Raw genomic sequence first — 20,996 nt, 5'->3', positions numbered from 1 at the left:
TACTGTGAGTGAGTTACACTGTTTCATGGCATTTCATACTGCTGAGTTAAGAAGAGAATACTGTGTGCAGAGAGCACAGAGCACATTCCACAGGAGCTCACCCCCTTGTTGGAAGAAGATAGGCAGGGTGCCAAGGTCATAACACAGGCTCACTGAGAGTTAGAGGGTAAGTTTAGGCTTTTTACGACTAGGTGGGGGTCAACAGAGGCTATAAAAGCTTTGGGTAACGCTCCACCATTTTGAGACTTGCTGTGACCCTCTTCATGCATGTCTCCCCATCCGGATGGTTTGTGCTCTTAAAGTGTTGAATTGTATGGAATACAGGATTGTTGATTGAGCATTTATACACCGAGTATTGTCCTTCCTTCAGCCCATGCACAGTACTGGAATGTAAGCGTTTCAATGTGGATGCACAACTCTGTGAAAACGACTGAAAACCCTAGTGTGGACGCAGAGTGTTTTCAAATCTATCCGGGCTAGTGTGGACGTAGCCTAAAGATGAATAGCAGCCCTCTTTAAATACAGTCAAGAAGAAGGCATTTCCACAGTTGTTGTTCACACCCTTGAACCCTCAGAGAGAGAGTTTACAACCTTGTCTCCTCTTCCAGTGTCACATAAAAACTGCTCCTTGCCTCTTCTCCCCATCCTCAAAGAATTGATTAACAAAAGACTTCACCACCTGTTGGATCCTCCCCCTCTGGGTGTCACCAACTTTCTCACGAAAGTTAACTCGCCTGACTTTGTGCAATAGAGTTAAAGCTGAACGCTTCTTCACATGTGAACCTTGAAGTGACCCAAAAGTGATATTACTAAAACATGTGACAAATTCATAAAATAAAAGAAATTTCCAGCACATTCCCACTCTTTGGATTACTCTGCTAATCACATCAATAACAGACTTTTCTTTTCTGACATTCTGTATATCACATCAACACCGTTGTACACTCAAAGAGGTTTCACTATGTGCATCCTCACTTCACTATTCTCCTCTCCAACCTTTTGTTCATCTCCAATCATCCTCATAGCCTAAACTTCCATATGCAAAAGATAACAATAATGATAAAAGGAAAAAACTTCCAAAAATATCAAATTACACATGGAAACATGATGTCCATTCATGAGAAACTGTGGCTAAGATAACTGGTGTACTAGAGTCATAGAGTCTAGCTGTCATACAAAATGTGACCACCAGAACTTAAAAACACACTGAACCTTTCAGGCAAGACCAGCCTGACTGTTTAATCAGGTGTTATCCACATTCCATCGCTGATCCCTCTCTGCACGTTACTCAGTTGGAGCTTGGCACTCTCTCGTTGGAGGAGGGCGCTCTTTCACCCCTCACTCTCTGTTCCAACGCAGCTTTAGGTTGAAAGGGCAAAGTACATAGACCCTTGTTGTCTTCCTCAACATCAACACAAGAATCCTTTCCATCTTTGGATTATTACTGTGGTTCTGAAAACATCTTGTGACAACTGCTAGGAACCCAAGTGGCACAACCTTCCACCTTAACCTCTGTCTGGGTTGTCAGACTGGAATGGTCCCTGCTTCTCACTGGTTTTTTGAAGACTTCTCATCCAGTCTCAATCTGGAGTTTCCACCTTGGGATGACTTCTTGCTGTAACACTCTCTGGTGTTAAAGGTCCTTGCCATGCATCAATTTAACTTAATTAGCAGAACAAGAAAAGGGACAAAGCTAAGTGCATCGTCTCTTAAATAATTTCAGGATTTCTCCTCTGGAGCAGCCTCGCTCCGGGCCTGTAAACCTGTGTTAGAAAAGTGAAAAGAAAGAAAATATGTCTGTGAAGGTCATCGTGGTCTAAGGAGCTTGGAAAGAAAAGCGTCTGGACTTCTTTGAGTTGCTTGAAGACGTTTCACCTCAAGAAAGAAAGAAAAGGAAAGTTGTGTTTTTCATGTTGACTCTGTGTAACACCTGGTTCCTCCACTGCATCCACACTATAGTATAATCAAAGACCACTGATCAATGGCCATGAAAATTTGCATATTAATGATCAAGGAACTGACCTCACAGCCCATTTTTCATTCAGTGGTGCTAGTTTCAGTCATTGTGCAAATGTCCTGTTTATAAGGTTGGGGAAACCTGCAGTCAGCTGAGACTTAAGAAGTCACTTGGATGAGTGACGCTATGGCCAGATGACCAGATTCAAATTTTGGGGATAAAGTCAACACAGCTTGATACCTTTTGTTTGTGTATTCAATTGTGTCTGTATTTCAATTATTTCAAGTTATATTATCTCTCATTACAGTGTGTGTGTGTGTGTGTGTGTGTGTGTGTGTGTGTGTGTGTGTGTGTGTGTGTGTGTGTGTGTGTGTGTGTCCTCAGTGAACTGTATCAGTCTCTGCAGTATCTTCCAGCTGCAGCAGTCACTTCAGTTTCTGTTCAGTCTGACTGAGGGAGGTTTTTGTACGACTGTTTTTCACTGTGTGAACACATACTGATTGTTCAACCAGTGTTCACTCTGACAGCGATAAACTGCTGCATCTTCAGCCTGGACTCCACTGATGGTCAGAGTGAAATCAGAGTTTGATCCACTGCCTGTAAAACGATCTGGAATCCCTGATTCTCGAGTGGTAGCATGGTAAATGAGCAATTTAGGAACTCCTCCATCTTTCTGTTGGTACCAGGCTAAAAGATGGTTGTTCTTCCAAAAATTAACATTCTGACTGGTCCGACACTTGATGCTCACAGATCCTCCCACAGCAGAGCTCACTGCTCCAGGCTGAGTCACTGTGATCTGTCCTCTGGACTCTGAGGACACAGAGACAAAAACATAAAGCAGCTTCATGGTTTTGTGGGCTTCATTTCAGAGGGACAGATGTTGATAGAGGAGAGGAGTTTGATTCTCTGGACTTTACCTGTGAAGCAGCAGCAGAGGAGAGTCCAGATGAGGACGCAGATCAAAGTCATGTTTTTGATGAGGAGGATTTCTGTGGCTTCTGTTGTGATGAAAGACAGCTGTCAGTCATCCAGTGTTCAACTCTCAGGACTATAAACTCTCCCAGAGACTGGAGCATGGTGCTGCTGATGCAAAGTGCCTCTATGGAAATGATCTGACTGACTCACACAGGGAGTTGGGTGGATCTGATGATGTTGTTTTCCAACATATTTGGAGTTTTAGTGGATCAAAATCTTGTCTCTGGCATTGATACACAGATAACAGATTAAAAAACCTAACCCTAAGATGCAGTATAAGGATCTATTTTTTAGCTGCGGGGAGCTTTATTTCTTCACTGGTTTAGGAGCTGTAGAAACAATAGATTGTTTATTAGGTATTGAGGTCATAGGGAATGCAGTTTATTAGTGGGTGTCGTAGTAGGATTTTGTTGTAGGATGTAGGAATACAAAATAGAAAATAGTCCTGGAAGGGAAACAAAGAACTGGGGTGCAGGGCAGTGGGGCATTTAACCCCCACCCCCAGGACAGTAGCAAGAGTTACTGAGGGTGAGGGGCAGACAATGGTCAATGGACATTACCTTAAAAGGAGATGGGGGTCAGGGTGTCAGCACACCTGGCCACTGTACCAGTGTTTTACAATGCAATACAATACAACTTTATTTGTATAGTACGTTTAAAAGACCAGCGGTACACCAAAGTGCTTTACAATAAAAACAGGAAAATTGAGACAATAAAAAAAGACTATTAACAAAGTACCACATATGTCATCAGGTTAAGGGCACTAATTATACAGCAATAAAAGGGGATATAAGAACAAAGTTACTAAGAACAGATATAGCTAAAAGATAAAGTACATAAATAAGAAATTGAACCAAATATAAAACAGGGATGCTAACTAGATGGAAAAGCTATGTTGAATAAATGAGTTTTTAAACGGGATTTAAAAGATAAAACGGAGTCTGACGCACGGATAGCGATAGGAAGGTTGTTCCACAGATTCGGTGCAACCAGGGCAAAAGCACGGTCACCCTTAGATTTAAGTCTAGATCTAGGCTGGAGGAGTAATTGGGCTGAAGACCCGAGGGCTCGTCCAGGGACATATAGACTAAGAAGATCAACAAGATAACGAGGGGCTAAATTATTTATAATTTTAAAGGTGAGCAACAATATTTTAAATTAAATGCGATATTTTATGGGTAACCAATGCAACTCAATAAGAACTGGGGTGATAGAGGCATGCTTTCTAGTGCCAGTCAGGAGGCGAGCCAGAGCATTCTGGACAAGCTGAAGTCTGTGAAGGAGAGCGGAGTGAAGACCAAAGTAGAGGGAATTACAGTAATCCAATCTAGAAGTCACAAAAGCATGAATGAGCTTTACAAGATCTTTATGAGGGACATAGTGCTTAGCCTTAGCAATAAGGTGCAGTTGGTAAAAGCTAGATTTGATTACTGAAGACACTTGTTTGTTAAATTTAAAAGAGCTATCCAGCAGGACACCTAGGTCACTAACTGAGTCAGAGAAAGACGTGGCAAAGGAACCAAAGGTATCAGCTAATAGGCCCCTAGGGATATGGTTGCCAAACACCACAATCTCCGTTTTCTTTTCATTCAGGATAAGGGAATTGTCTGAAAGCCATTCTCTGACTTCTCTCATGCACTCGAGGAAGCAGTGCAATGAAGGAGCAATGTCGTCGTCATCTAATTGAAAATAAATTTGTATATCATCGGCATAGAGGTGATAAGAAATGTTATATTTTTCAAAGGTTAAGCCTAGGGGGAGCATATATAATGAGAATAACATTTTTCCATTGTGGGGGGTTTAGTGTAGGAGGAGGAGACCAGAGACTATAGGGCTTTGGAGTGTGATATCACGAGAGGGGCGTGGCCATGATTTTTGTTTGAGGCATCATGTTTCTGGGCCAAACAAAGCGCTAACGAAAGAAGAGCGAAAGCACTCGGATAACACCAGCTATGGTTTGTACTTGCTGTGAGGTCGTTGTAATGTTAGATCGCACGACCGGCAAGGGAATAAGCTTGAAAATGGTTTATCTTTTCATTCTTTCCCCACCTAGAAGCAACATGAGGCAGCTCATGTATCGGATGTTACCAAAAGAAGGCGTCTAGCCTGGATAGCAGCTGTGAGATGAGCTGATATGCAGTTCTCTTCCATCTCCAAATATCCGTAGGTGTGCTCCAGACATTTTCATTCCGGTAAGTTCTAAATATGTTCATATTGTTTTTCTTGTGACATTACCAATAAGTTTGATGTGTCACATGGCCCTCTTCCTATTGAAAAAACAAAAGTTGTATCCAAGATGGCCGACTTCTAAATGGCCACCATGGTCACCACCCATCTTGAGGAGTTTGCCCCCTCACATATACTAATGTGCCACAAACAGGACTTTAATATCACCAACCATTCCCGTGTTATTACGGTGTATCCATATAAATGGCCCACCCTCTACTTCATCATAAATGTAACAAAGTGTTTAGAAAGTTAGCACATACATGTAATTTTTCAGTTTTTAATGCATCCACCTATAGAACGCTGCATGTTATAGTATAAATCTGCCTGTTCTCTTTCAGAAACCTGCCTGCAGAAAATGAACCTAAAGCATGTAATGCAAGGATGTAATCACTTTCAAGATGGAGAAAGCATAAAGTTTGACTTTAAGTGACAATTATGGACACCTAATATGATAAGGAGATTCTGCAGGTCATTAATCAATGTATAAAACTATAATAAAATGTATTTTTAGTGACACAGGACTCAAACACGGAAGCAAGATGTATAATTAGAATTATTTATAATAAATATGAATAAATCATTGGAATTTCTTTAACCATAAAGAATAACCAAATCCTTCAGGACAATGTCACATCAATGCACTGAACTCACTATGTTATCAATCTAACAGCCTCCACATGTTCTCACTTTAATTTCCCCCTCATGAATGAATTTATGCTTGCACTAATTCGAATGTTTGGGGGAAAATCAAATGCATTTTACTCGCAGTACTCGAGTTGACTTACCTTTGAATGACGACATACTCACAAATCTTGTACCCAATCTTTGGTGATTTAGATGTGTCCTTCCAGAGATTTATAATTGCGAAACTGGTTCACCTTGTACACGCTGACGCCACAGACAAGGTACGAAAATATATCAAGCTACGTCAATAGCGGTTGGTCTTCAGGGTTTCTACTCCACGGCCGTATTTCATACTGCTCCACATTTCCAATGCACGCTATTTTCTGCAAGTACCGTCTCTTTGCATCTGTAAAATACGTAAAAAAGATGACACACACACACACATGACTCTGTTTACGCTGAGCAATTATTGTGAGTGCGCACGCACTGCGACACATATGACTATGAAAGTCGGAAGAGGAAGTAGTTTCTTGCAAGTTAGACATCCAAATGATATAGTTTCTTTTTCCTGTTAATGATAAACTATCAATTTTCCACAAATTAGTAAAATATCAATATTTTAATAAGTGAATCTATTCTAGAACATAAATAACTGGTATCAGAGGAATGGATATTTCAATATTGATCCTCACACCAATAGTAAAAATTGCACAGTCTGACCTTTCTTTCAGAACATTTCTGGGAGGTCTGCTCCTGGAAAGTCTTGAATGTTTTCCACTCAGAAACACAACTTCTGATATTTTACTTGTTAGATTATGTTAAGAAACACCGCAATGATCCAGATCATCAGACAACCCAAACTTCTGTGTTTATTGAGCTGCTCACACTTGCTGGTGATACAAAATGCATTTGAATAAAAGCATTTGGCAGCTACTTACTTTCTCAATTCCTTTAGAAGCAGTAATTGTATACATAATGTTTAACAAACTGATGCATTTTGGTTTCATTTGTGTTAAGAAATAATGACAAAATGTCACTGTTAGCTTATAGCATTTTTCAGGTTATAAGGCGCACTTAAAATCCTTTAATTTTCTCAAAAATCGACAGTGCGTCTTATAATCCGGTGCACCTTATGTATGAATTCTGGTTGTGCTTATTTTCACGGCGCTCAAAAATGTTTTACTACGACTTTGGTAAGCTATGAAGCCGCACTGCTTGATGGATTGTCAGAGCATTACGGCTACTGTAGTCAGGAGCCATGTTGAGTAATCTGGTTACAAACTCTGGTTACAAACGAACACTGCGGCATCAGTGAGAGTTTAAACTGTCTAAATTCTTTCATCTTCAATAAAATGGTCAACATTGCTGCTTTACCAGGTGTAACAACTAATTTTAACATCCAGGCATCCATGAAAACAAGATTTATCAAATTTAACGGAGTTAGAAGTTAGCAGGAAGTTAGCTCGCCGGTTTCCACATAAACATGATATAGTATGTTCTGACTAAGAGATGTCTGAAAAATTAAAATGCACAGCACTGCTATCACTTCCAACATAAATGAAGACAGGAAACTAAACAGCAGTGACGTTTGTAGGGTTACTGAAGTTGGGCTAGCTGCTATATAACGATGTGCTACGTGATCGCTAGCGACACATGTTAGCATAACATAAACACAGTGAAGCTGAAGGATGAACGCTAACTTTTTTCCACTGGATAAAAGTTAACACGAGGGTTCCTGAAGGTTAGGGACAAATACAATTGCATGGCAGGATGCTGTAAACAAACCAAACTTCAGAACAACTGAGATAATCCATCCACAGTACGAGATTAGTCCTTAATATACTGCAACAACATGGGAATAGAGCAGCTGCGAGAGAATTCAACATTAATGAGTCAATGGTACGGATGTGTAGGAAGCAAGAAGAATGAGATGAGTAAAGTTTAACTTATCTGACTGTTTTGTTTCGCTTAATGCGCCTTATAATCCGGTGCACCTTATGGTCCGAAAAATAGGGTAATTCAATATCTAATTTAAGACCAATTTATTTTTTATGTACTGATACATGAAAATTTGCAACTACAAGACATAATACTTTTTTTTGTTGTGACTGTCTGTGCATGAAGTGTGTTGGACAAACAGTGAATTATTTTGTTGAGTTTGTTTGTTTCAGAGTCAGAGAGCCGTGTCTCTCTACAGTCAGAGGTTTTTGTACGGCGGCTCAATGAGTTTGTATCACTGTGGTTCACGTTTGGTGGAGGAACCAGACTGGAATTTGGAAGTAAGTTAAAAATAAAGCTGAATTATTCATTTTTTCTTTTAATTTTTATTCCTTAATTGAAAATGTTGAATGTTAATGTTTAGCTTTCTTATTAATATTTTTGCTCCAAAAGTCATATTTGGAAATTTATATGTGAAAGGTTATTACAGTGAATAATTGAGAGTGGGGTAGTTCACAGTATGAATGATTATTTCTAGTTTCCATGTAAAGTTTTATTTTGAGGGCTTGTAGATTTAGTTCAGTCTAACAGAGTCAGAGAGCCGTGTCTCTCTACAGTCAGAGGTTTTTGTACGGCGCCTCAATGAGTTTGTATCACTGTGGTGGACTTTTGGTGGAGGAACCAGACTGGATGTTGGAAGTAAGTTAATTAAACTGCTTTTATTATGAAATTTGAAAAAGGTGGATCTTAAAATTAGTCTTAGAGAGCTTGAAAGATTAATTTTTAATTTTTTATGACAATTTTGATATTTGTTATTCTGCTGTTATATGATGGAAGGTGACTCAGAGCAGATGTTTTTTTGTCTACATTTCTGTCACAGAGAAAGGAAATTTTTATCTGGAACCAATATTAAACTTCATTATCCATCGATTAGTTTCTAAACTTTCCAAATAATAACTCTTATTTGAAAAGGGGATTAGAAAATGTGTAAAATCCAAAGTGTTATTGTGTCAGATGGGCCTTTGAATCGAAAATGCTTAATGATTGATATCTAATCGTCTATGATTCAGACTTTACATGGTTTTAAAGAAAAACTTGTTTCCACATCTGCTTTTATTTCCAGTGTAGTTTGAACACATTTCAGGTCAAACTGTGTGATAATTCTCTCTGTGCTGATATGCATGAGAGGTTTCTTAAAGGGAAGTGAAACAATGTGTGAGTGAGTGACTGGTGGAGCAGAAGAAACACCTGACAGAAACTTCTTAACGGAGACAAACAACTTGTGGTTCCTGTCCTCTAATCTAATTGGTGTTTCCTAGATGACACCCGTCCCACCTTGACAGTGCTGCCCCCCTCCGTTAAGGAGCTGGAGCAGGGGAAGGCCACATTAACATGTCTGGCCAACAAGGGCTTCCCCTCAGACTGGACTCTGTCCTGGAAGGTGGATGGAAGAAGCAGCAGTGACGGGGAGGAGAGCAGGACTCCTGGAGTGCTGCAGAATGACGCCCTGTATAGTTGGAGCAGCACCTTGAAGCTCTCTACATACCAGTGGATGAAGGTGGGCTCTGTGACCTGTGAGGCCACCAAGGACTCCCAGACTCTGGTCTCAAAGATACTGAGCAGAGATCAGTGTTCACATTTGTGACCTGACTCACTGAGACTCTGCTGCTGCCCTCAGTCTGTTCTCTCTCTGTCTCTGTTTCACTCTGATTTCAAATCTCATGTTTTACTGCTTGTAGTATTGCTAATGATTTAAAAAAACAAACAATAAAAAATCTTCAAATGGTGATTTTCATGTGTTTCAATTTAACTGTTGTTCTGTCTGAAAACCATCCTGAGGTTTCAGTAAGGATGTTTCCACAGATCAGCACATCTGTCTCTGACACACATTTATGACACTCACATGTGCTCTTTCACTTTACATCAAATTCTTGTTAATTCGGTTATTTATAAAAAGTGACGAATAACAGAGAACAATGAATTGCATCCACCAGCTTCACCCAGGTATGAGTAATTTCTTTGTTGTAGTTTCCATCATGTATGACTGTGACGGCTTCATCTGTTGGGTTTAACAGAAACAGTAAAAGATCAGAATGAGTTTCTGTAACCTGTATTTGACTAATGATGACACACTTCCTCGCTTTCTTCAGTCAAATCAAGACTTTGGAAAAGATGAAATAAAACAGGAGATATAAACAGACTCTCACTAACTTACAGAGTCACCAGTGAGTGGCTCTGAAAGGCCTGGACAGCCACTGATCAACACTGGCCTCTTAACAGCTGTGAGCAGAGAGGCAGGACACATATGCAAACACACAGAGTCAGTCAGCTGCAGCTGTTTACAGCTCAGAGCTGAGAACATCACAATATTTATATTATTTACAACTTGATATTTTGATTAGATTAACCAATGAGCTCGAGGATTAAGATGAGAGATAAAGATAAAGTCGACTAATTCATCTAATTGTATTTTTTATGTGATTGACCTTTGACCTTTGAATTTGTGTATTTATTTTAAACAATGTCAAACGTGAAGTCAGTGTTTGTGTTTTTATCTTTAGTACTGAAACCTTCTGTTGCCATGGTTCAGCAGTGATGCCTGTCTGTTGCCATAGTTACTGAGCTCAGAGTGGGAAATGAAAGATCAGCAGAGTTGAAACTTCTACTGAAATCCACAGCTGGCAGTCCTTCTCTGAGCAGTGGTTGGAGCTGCAGCAGGTGAAGATCATGCTCGTGTCTGACCAACAAGGTCTTCTCCTCAGACTGGAGTCTGTCCTGGATGATAATCGTAGCATCAATGCTAACTTCTAAAGTGTTTCTGTTTGAGTGCAGCTGTTGGTCAGAGTGAAGTCAGTCTCACACTGATGCCCACTGAAATCATCAGAAACTCCAGACTGTTGGTTTGATACATGAAGAGATTAATATATTAATAATAAAAAAAAACCCACTTCCACTGTAACCTCGTGTGGTCTAAGTCATCACTGAAGAGTAAAGCTAACCCTAACTTTTCATCTTAACCTTAACACTTTTTCAGAATCTGTGATTTTTAGCAGTCAGTGAACAAAAAGAATGAACACAAATGACAAACATTAAAATATAATCCTGAGACCATCAAACATCAACTCACATCTATAAATCATTTATATAAAGGTTATGAACAGAATTGGTGAAAAGGTTCAGCCTATCAGGAATCAGTCTTCAGTAAAGTGAGGAAAACTCTGAACAGCCCATCAACAGGTCTGATAGCTCATACTTCCAGCTTCTTCCCCACAGGACACTACAGGGGACGCAGTCAAATATCTGCAAGTCCACTGAACTGAACTGCTGGGCAAACTCTCCATTCACCTTCGAGTGTCTTCAAAAGTGTAAAGAGCTGATCCTGTGATCCACAAACAGGACTAAGCACCTATTCTTCCTCATGGATCCAAACTTTGACTAACTTTGTGAAAACCCTGCTGTAGATGTTTTAGAGAGACTGAAGAGTGTGACCACCTTAAAAGATCCTTTGTCTGTATTTATTTGTTTTTATATTTTATTAAAGGAGAAATATGACTGATTCTAAGAAATTCTATTAATGAAGTCAAACTTACTAATGAACAGATGTTAGTAGTTTAATTTAAACCTGGTGTGTGTGTGTATGTGTGTGTGTGTGTGTGTGTGTGTGTGTGTGTGTGTGTGTGTGTGTGTGTGTGTCCTCAGTGAACTGTATCAGTCTCTGCAGTATCTTCCAGCTGCAGCAGTCACTTCAGTTTCTGTTCAGTCTGACTGAGGGAGGTTTTTGTACGACTGTTTTTCACTGTGTGAACACATACTGACTGTTGATCTCATGAACACTGTGACAGTAATAAACTGCTGCATCTTCAGCCTGGACTCCACTGATGGTCAGAGTGAAGTCAGAGTTTGATCCACTGCCTGTAAAACGAGCTGGAATCCCTGATACTCGAGTGCTAGCAAACTTAATGAGCAGTTTAGGAAATCCTCCATCTTTCTGTTGGTACCAGGCTAAATAGCTAGAGAGAAAAACATCCTGACTGGTCGTACACTTGATGCTCACAGTTCCTCCCACAGCAGAGCTCACTGCTCCAGGCTGAGTCACTGTGATCTGTCCTCTGGACTCTGAGGACACAGAGACAAAAACATAAAGCAGCTTCATGGTTTTGTGGGCTTCATTTCAGAGGGACAGATGTTGATAGAGGAGAGGAGTTTGATTCTCTGGACTTTACCTGTGAAGCAGCAGCAGAGGAGAGTCCAGATGAGGACGCAGATCAAAGTCATGTTTTTGATGAGGAGGATTTCTGTGGCTTCTGTTGTGATGAAGGACAGCTGTCAGTCATCCAGTGTTCAACTCTCAGGACTATAAACTCTCCCAGAGCACTGGAGCATGGTGCTGCTGATGCAAAGTGCCTCTCTATGGAAATCATCTGACTGTCACACAGACTTAGATCAATCAGCTCACATGTTATTGAATATAAGTATTTTAAAGAATGATTAGCGGTTCAACTTAACGAAGATAAAATGGAAGCTCTTGTCTGTTTCCAGGACAGATTTTTGCCAGTGAAATAAAAGGTCTTTGTGTCATTTAATCACATTTAAGTCGTGTGTACGGACTCTTGGGGTACCTCTCGACTCTGCATACATTTAGGATTTTCATGTCAAATCTTTGGTTCTCTCTTTTGTTATTCATTGTTATTCATTTAGTGCCCTGCAATAGACTGGCGACCTGTCCAGGGTGTACCCTGCCTCTCAGCCTTAGACATCTGCGAGATAAGCGGAAGTGAATGGATGGATGTTATTCATTTATTTCTTCATTGTAATTCATTATTCACTCATGTATCATCATGGGCGAGCACCAGCTTACATCATTGAACTTTTTCAGCCATACGTCCACAGCGGGTTAGGCCTGTGATCAGGGTCTGTTTACTCTACGTCATACGAGGCTGAAAACTAAAGGAGACAGAGCTTTTACCAGAGTGACCCCAGACTCTGGAACTCTCTCCCTCTGAGGCTGAGATTAGTGGATGCAGTGGTCTCTCTTAAGAAACAACCAAATGTCATGTTATTAGACTTGAATTTAGTAAACGCTTTTCTTCAATGCTCTGTTATTTACTTTTGTCTGCAGTTGAATGAGGGATTAGCCAGTTTGTCACAATATTGCAGGTGTCAATATTTTATATGGATAGAACTGAAATGAGTAAACAATATGGAAAAATAAAAATCGGGTGTTTTTTTTAAAGATTTTACAAAAGAATGCTTCATATCAGCTATCAGAATTACACAAGGAGTAAATCTACCGAAAAAAAAGGAAAGAGAAAAAAAGGGCGTGGATAGCTCAGTACGGAAATGGCCTGTATTTGTATAACGCTTTACTAGTCCCTAAGGACCCCAAAGCGCTTTACACATCCAGTCATCCACCCATTCACACACACATTCACACACTGGTGATGGCAGCTACATTGTAGCCACAGCCACCCTGGGACGCACTGACAGAGGCGAGGCTGCCGGACACTGGCGCCACCGGGCCCTCTGACCACCACCAGTAGGCAACGGGTGAAGTGTCTTGCCCAAGGACACAACGACCGAGACTGTCCAAGCTGGGGCTCGAACCGGCAACCTTACGATTACAAAGCGAACTCCCAACTCTTGACCCACGATCCCCCCGTAGTGTGCTTGGCCTATGATCGGAAGGTCAGGCGTTTAAATCCACCAAACAGCCACCTGAGGTACCCCTGAGGTACCCTCTACTAACTGCTCGCCAGGTGCTGGATTGGCGGCTGCCCACTACTTCACTAATTTAATGGGTTGCAATGGTTCCGGGTCGCTGCTCATGTGGTCGACCGGACAGTCAGCTGAGCAGTTTTGCATTCTTTTTCTAACTTGAATGCTCTTTTCGTTGTTGTTTTTCACCGTCTGCTCGGTATATTTGTATTCTTTTCCTTTTTCCTTTTCCTGACCCTGACCCCAAGTCTCACCTACACCAGGGACTCCCTCATCCAGCTGCAGCTGCAGCCCGGCGTCCGGCTTTCCTCTCCGCTCCTACGGACTACTTTCCCGAGGAAATACTCCGTGGACACGGAAATCAAAAAACTCACAATAACAAGGTAACCAGGAGGAGATCAAAGAAGAGTGGGGTGAGAGCCAGACTCAAGAGGGAGACACACAAACAACGAGCACTCCCGTCCATTATCCTCGCTAATGTGCGGTCGGTCCGCTCCAAGCTGGACGAGCTGCAAGCCTGCGTCAACCACCTGCATGAGTACAGAACTGCCTCCATTCTGGTGTTCATAGAATCGTGGTTAAACAACAGCAACGACAACAGCACGCTTCACATTGATGGCTTTTCACCACCCCTTCATCTGGACAGAGACCGCGAACGCATCAGGAAGCAACATGGCGGTGGCGTGTGTCTGTATGTAAACAACAGCTGGTGCTCTACAGTCACTGTGAGGGAGAAGCTGTGCACTACAGACATCGAGCTTCTGGCTGTTTCCCTGTACTCCTACTACGTCCCCAGAGGATTCCCACAGGTTTCGATCAAACTGGTTTACATCCACCCCAGAGCTGATGCAGCTAAAACCACAAAGTACTTCATCAACACTCTGTACAAACTAGAGTAATTAACTCCGGACTCTCCCAAGTTCATCCTGGGTGATTTCAGTCACTGTTCCCCTGACAATTCGCTTAAAGGATACCAACGGTATGTCAGGGGAAGACTCTGGATAAATGCTATGGCTCTGTACCAGATGCACTTAAAGCCCTCCCCCTTCTCGGCTCAGCAGACCACCACACCATCCTGCTGGCCCCTCAAGAGGATTAAAAAGGTCACCAAAAACATCAAGCAGTGGGCAGCAGAAAGTATCCTCACCCTACAAGGATGTTTCGAAGCCACTGACTGGGACAGCATTCTTTCTCCCTCGACAGGGAGGTGAAGAGGGCCATAGAAACTGCTAAACTGCAGTATAAAAACACTGTTGAAGAAAAAATTCACCACAGGGGATCTCTGCTCAGTCTGGCAGGGCCTCAAAACCATGGCCTCTGTAAATACTGTGGTCACCACCCCCAGAACCATCCAGGTGGAGGGCAGCAACCCCTCCTCCCTACCTGACGACCTTAACGCTTTCTACAGCAGATTCGAGACGGACAACATCACCCAGCTTGAGGAGTCCAGATCCTCACTCACACCTGGCAGCTCTGCACTCACCTTCAGGACTGAGGACGTGGTGAGAGCCCTCAGGAGGACCAGGGAGAGGAGCTCACCCGGCCCTGACAACATCAGCAGTTCTGAGGCACTGTGCAGGGCAACTAGGAAGCGTGTTCCGGACTCTATTTCAACACTCAATTGGCAGTCAAACCGTCCCCCAGCTGTGGAAACACTCCACAGTCATCCCCATCTTCAAAAGAAACAACCCAAAGTCTCTGAATGATCTTCGTCCTGTGGCCCTCACCTCCCTTGTGATGAAAGCCATGGAGAAGATCATAAAACAGCACATCGTAAGAGCAACTGACCCCCTGATGGACCCACTCCAGTTTGCTTACCGTGCACGCAGAGGTGTCGATGATGCAAAAATCTTCATCTTGGACTCCATCCACAAACATCTGGAGCTCCCTGACTCCTCCGTCAGACTTCTGTTTGCTGATTTCTCACCACCGTTCAACACTCTGCAGCCTCATATCCTGGCCACTAAACATTCCTCCCGATTTCACCTGGATGATCAGCTGATCCTGTGGCTATTGGACCGTTTGACCAACAGGACTCAGAAAGTTCGGCTCAACAAGTCTCTTTCCAGTCTCTGTTCCACCTGCACTGGCTCCCCCCCAGGGCTGTATGCTCTCCCCCCTGCTCTTCATCCTCTACACTGATGACTGCAGATCCACACAGCCCAACTGTCACCTGGTGAAATATGCTGACGACAGTTCTCCTGTCACTGCTGTCAGGCCCTCTCGACACCACGGGCCCACTCTGCAGGAGTTTGTAGAGTTGTGTGACAGCTCCAAACTTGAACTGAACGTGAGCAAAACCAAAGAGATGGTGGTGACCTTCTCCAGTAGGCAGAGGGATCTGGCTGCTTCAGTCACCACCACCATCCATGGGAAGCCAGTGGAGGTAGTTGAGGAGTACAAATACCTGGGAACCATCTTTGACAACCTCCTGAAATTCTCTGCCAACACAGAGGAGATTCTCAGGAGGTGCCACCAACAGCTATACCTTCTTAGGAAACTCAACTCCTTTGGAGTCAGCACAGCCATCATGATGACTTTTTATAATGCCTTCCTGGAAAGCATCATGACCTTCTCCATCACCTGCTGGTTCCACTCCCTCAGCCTTCAGAACAGGAACAGACTGCAGCACACTGCATCAGTGTGCTCTAAAATCATTGGCCTGCCTGTCAGAACTCTGGCACAAGTTTTAAGCCAACAGGCCCTTAGACAGGCAGCCAAAATCATCAACAACCCCTCTCACATTCTTCACCCCGGAATTCAATGGCTCCCCTCTGGGCGACGCCCCTGCTGCATTTCCTACAGGACTGAGAGGAGGAGGAGAGCCACCTTTGTCCCCAAAGCCACTCTGCTTTTTAACTCCAGCCAATAAGAACATTTCCCACACCCATAAACATAAACTACTCTACACTCTTTTTATACTGCCGACACTTTACTCACTTTTAGTCACTTACAGTTATATATTTACTTATTCAGTCACTTTAATTTAAAACTGTGTACATAATGTATATTCTGTGTATTTATTATCTCACTCTATTGCCTGTTTATGCCCTGTCCTTATCTTCAACGTCATGCTGCTCTGTTGTATCTTAATTGCCCCGAGATGATAAATAAAGTCTTTCTGCTTCTGATTCTGATTCTAAATGCAGAGGACTTATTCCCTACAGGATTAATAAAGTGTGCAAAAAAATTATTTGTTGAGTTTGTTTGTTTCAGAGTCAGAGAGCTGTGTCTCTCTACAGTCAGAGGTTTTTGTACGGCGGCTCAATGAGTTTGTATCACTGTGGTACACGTTCGGTGGAGGAACCAGACTGGAATTTGGAAGTAAGTCAAAAACAAAGTTACTTCTATGTCCTATTTTTTTTTTTTTTAGAAAAAATATATATCTTGAGTAATGTCCAAGTTATGTTTAGCATTTTTATTTTTTATTTTTTGGGGGTTTGGTTTTGGCAGGCTGAGAAACAAACTGACTTTTAGAAAAGTAACCATAAAAAATTATTTAAATTTGGAAAACACAAGGTTATGCACTACAATTATTTGCTTTAACTGGTTGAGCCTGTAGGTTTAGTTCAGTCTGACAGTCAGAGAGCCGTGTCTCTCTACAGTCAGAGGTTTTTGTACGGCGACTCAATGAGTTTGTATCACTGTGGTGGACTTTTGGTGGAGGAACCAGACTGGAATTTGGAAGTAAGTTACTGTTGTAAAAATAAGATCTTTTATTTGCTTCAATTGTTGACTGTTGGCTTAGAGAAAAACATTTAAAAACTTTTTTTCCCCTGATATATCAAGGAGGCTGACAGAAATTTATGTCTAAATTTGTGTTTGAAACGTTAACCTACTTGCTGTTGATAAAACTGTTCCTTCAGTGATTTTTCTGTATATGATCTTCACGGTAAGTTGTGGATAAACAACATTTACTTGAATAAAAATCTTCAAATGAAATTAAACAGACTAAACTTAGATAGTTTCAGATTAAGGTTAACTGTATAGTAAATATCTCTGTTTATGAAGTAAATAGTTTGAGTTGTTTTCTAAACGTATTTCCCAGTAATACTTAAAATCATGAGTGAGTCAGATTTTTGTGAGTTTAACACTCTTTTGTAAAATGTTGCACTTTTTTCCTTCTGTATGTGGTTTGGACATATTTCACTGCTGTTATTTCTGTGCTGAGAGGTTTCTTAAAGGGAAGTGAAACAACGTGTGAGTGACTGTTGGAGCAGAAAAACATCTGACAGAAACTACCTGTTACCTGTTCTCTAAGCTGATTGGTGTCTCCTAGGTGATGTCCGTCCCACCCTGACGGTGCTCGCCCCTTCCAGTAAGGAGCTGGAGCAGGGGAATGCCACACTCACATGTCTGGCCAACAAGGGCTTTCCCTCAGACTGGAGTCTGTCCTGGATCGTTGACGGCCGCAGATGCAGCGGCATTGGTTGGGAAGTGAGCAGGAGCCCCGGGGCGCTGCAGACAGACAGGCTCTACAGCTGGAGCAGCACCCTGATGCTGCCTGCAGACCAGTGGGAGAAGGTGGGCTCTGTGACCTGTGAGGCCACGAGGGGCTCCGATACTCCACTCTCAGAGACTCTGAGGAGAGACCAGTGTTCCCAGTCCTGAGCTGATTCACTGGGGGCATGATACAGTTTTTTTTGTTTTGTTTTGTTTTGTTTTGTTTTGTTTTGTTTTTCTTTGGGGGGGGGGGGGGGTGTTGTTGTTTTTTTTTTTAAACTTTGCTACAGCTCTCAGTCTGCAGTCTTTTTCAATCTCAGTCTCTTTATTCTTAAGTTCTTAGTTGCCTGCTTTAACAACTTGTCTCAAGATTTTACAGCAATAAAGATTTTTCAACCAAACATTCCTCGTTATTTCTTCTGTTTGTTATATATGTATAAATATATTAACATGGATTTTTACATTTTTAATGTCAACATATTTTATTAGATAACATTTTCAATCTGGTTACAAACAATTAAGTTGACTAATTAAAATATATAAACCAGTTAAAGAAAAACAGGAAAATGTGAATGAAAAAATATATACTGCATAAATCAACAGGCTGACACAGTAAATCATGTTTGTTTGTAAATAATCTGCATTCATATGTATCGTGTTGATAACAACAATGATGATATTTGTAAATAAAAATATTATATTTATTAATGATGTAATCTTCCTGCACCTGTAATTAGTGGTGCAACGGATCACGGTTGATCCGTAATCCGAGCCGATCCCACTCCACGGTTCGGTACACATGTGATCCGAAGATTCGAAAAAGAAGAAAGAGTGTGTGTAAATCAAATCAAATCAAATCAAATCAAATCACTTTTTATTGTCACATCACATGTGCAGGCACACTGGCACAGCACATGCGAGTGAAATTCTTGTGTGCGAGCCCCACAAGCAACAGAGATGTGCAAACACAACAACACAAACGAGCAAAATACAAGAATGGCCAACCTGAAACTAATAAATATATGTACAATATATAATAGTGTATGCATTTCTGGATGTGTATACTAAATATTTTCCTACGTGTGTGTGTGTGTGTGTGTGTGTGTATACACATTTTTACAAATTAAATAGTAAAAAAATAAAATAAAATAATAATAATAATAAAATATATAAAATATACAGAGTTGAATATGTGCAAAACAAGTGGCATTTATATACAGTGTGGAGTGCATAATGTTGAATGTGAATGTGTATGGTGCGCGTGGTCAGTCTGTCAAGCGATAGCTACCCATATGGAAAAGTTATATATAAATCTTATAAAGTTTGTATCTGTCTTGTGTGAAACTGGGATGAAAGCATACAAGAGTGAAAACAGATATAAGATCCCTAGAAAAATTATATAAATGAACCTTGTATGTTTTGGATACTTACTAAAACAATATATGAAAGTGGCCACTTTCATGAGTAAATCATATAAGCCTTATATGATTCACTATATGAAGTAGGCCACATCTGATGCAAGTTTTTTCTATTTCTTTTCCATATGGGTATGGTCAGCGCTAGCAGTCCAAGTGGAGGAGCAGAGGAGTTTGTGGTATTTAAGCAGCCCTTTGCTGCCCAATCCGACCGGGCTAAAGCTATTTCGGAAGCTATCGGGGTGTTTAGCTGCAGACGGGAGGCCGTATTCCGTTGTGCAAAACAACTAGTCAACGCGTTAGTTGACGCATTGATGCCGTGCAGCCCCACGCACGGTGTGATCTGTGGTAACTAGTTAACGGAGATTTGCCGCGTTAATGCAGTTATGGCATTAACGTCATTTTAACGAGATTTACGCGGACAGCACTTGTTTAAACTATGATGAACATGCTTGAGCCACGCTATGATATCCCGTTGTGTGTCCACTTCAGTGACAAGATTGTACCCAGGCATGTATGAGCAGGAAAAGTTTAAAGCTATGGCTGAACTGTCCTCTTCTGTTGCCCAACTACAAATGGGTGGACCTCCATGGCAACAGAAAGCTACGTGACCGTGACCGCTCGTTATATCACAGCAGAGTGTTAGATACAAAGCCCTGTACTGCCCTATACTGTACCTTAATTTGTTTTTATATAATTGCGTGGAATGAGTCTTGAGTTGAATTTTTTAATAGGCAAAAAATACTTAAATAAGTTAATAAGTAAATGTTAAATTTTTGTCTTTTTTTCTTTTTTTTGCTGATCTGAAAATTGATCCGATCCATCACTTAAAACGTGATCAGATCCCAACCGTGAGATTTTTGACCACTACCTGTAATAGACGTGCACATGATGTCTGAAAAATGACCCAGTCCAAAGTTTAAATGTTGAAGGTCACATTGACGTCCAGGTTGTCATAGTTGGACAACTACATGCCCAGAATTGATCATGGACCGACGGACTCAACATAGACATGATCATCACGTCTGTCTGACGTTCACTGCTCCCTGTATGGGTCACCAGAGTAGATCATCTTTTTCTGTCCCACCAACTCTCTGCATGTCCTCCTTCATCCATGAACAAACTCTGAGATCTTCCTCTTTTCCTCCTGCCTGGAAGCTTCATATCACCTCAGCTCTCTTAGGTGTAATCATTCTAATCTTTGATGTGCTTAGTTATAATCTTATCCATCCTGGCCACTCCTAATGGAAATCTCTGTCACCTCCACCCCGGCCTCCCGTCTTTGACATTTGGATTCAAACTTTTATCATTTTAGACATTTCTGCTTCTTTGATCTGATATTTTAAATTAACTGTTTAAACACAAATATGTGAAATGAACCAAATGTCTGCTTACAACTTTGTTCTGATTTGGCAATGATGCCTATCTGTTGCCATGGTCACTGAGCTTAGCAGGGGAAGTGAAACACTGAACAGTTTCTCTCTCTCTTTCTCTACAATGGGTGCTGACCCCCTACAGTGAGGATACAAGGCTACAGTCTTGTGTCCTGTTCCATCCAAAGCAACGGAGAGTGCACACAGCAGGTGAAGAAGAGAGTGCAGTCAGGGTGAAGTGGGTGGAGACGAGTGTCAGGGGTGATTTGTGACAGAAGGAAGACCTGCTGTGATATATGGTTTGGGAACGAGGGCACTAACAAAAAG

General features: G+C 41.5%; 2 pseudogenes and 1 gene segment (V, D, J or C); 2 read left to right on the top strand and 1 right to left on the bottom strand.

Moving 5' to 3' along the window:
- Positions 1-2,435: 2,435 nt before the first annotated feature.
- Positions 2,436-2,926, bottom strand: LOC146609185 (Ig kappa chain V region 3374 pseudogene; annotated as a pseudogene).
- Positions 2,927-16,733: 13,807 nt separating this feature from the next.
- Positions 16,734-20,996, top strand: part of LOC146609177 (Ig kappa-b4 chain C region pseudogene) — a 63,003-nt pseudogene continuing 58,740 nt past the window's right edge. Inside the window, exon 1 of the transcript XR_014905090.1 lies at positions 16,734-16,762. The product of XR_014905090.1 is annotated as an Ig kappa-b4 chain C region pseudogene (transcript). The remainder of the gene's footprint in view (positions 16,763-20,996) is intronic.
- Positions 17,114-20,996, top strand: part of LOC146609171 (Ig kappa-b4 chain C region-like) — a 103,909-nt gene continuing 100,026 nt past the window's right edge. Inside the window, exon 1 of the C gene segment in view lies at positions 17,114-17,125.

This window comes from Diplotaxodon limnothrissa, linkage group LG22 (genome assembly GCF_057381915.1).
Source record: "Diplotaxodon limnothrissa isolate DT_005_m linkage group LG22, D_limnothrissa_male_GT1.1, whole genome shotgun sequence".
NCBI classification, from domain to species: Eukaryota; Metazoa; Chordata; class Actinopteri; order Cichliformes; family Cichlidae; genus Diplotaxodon; species Diplotaxodon limnothrissa.
Note: the sequence above shows the minus strand (reverse complement) of the source record. Positions and strands in the feature narration are given on the sequence as shown.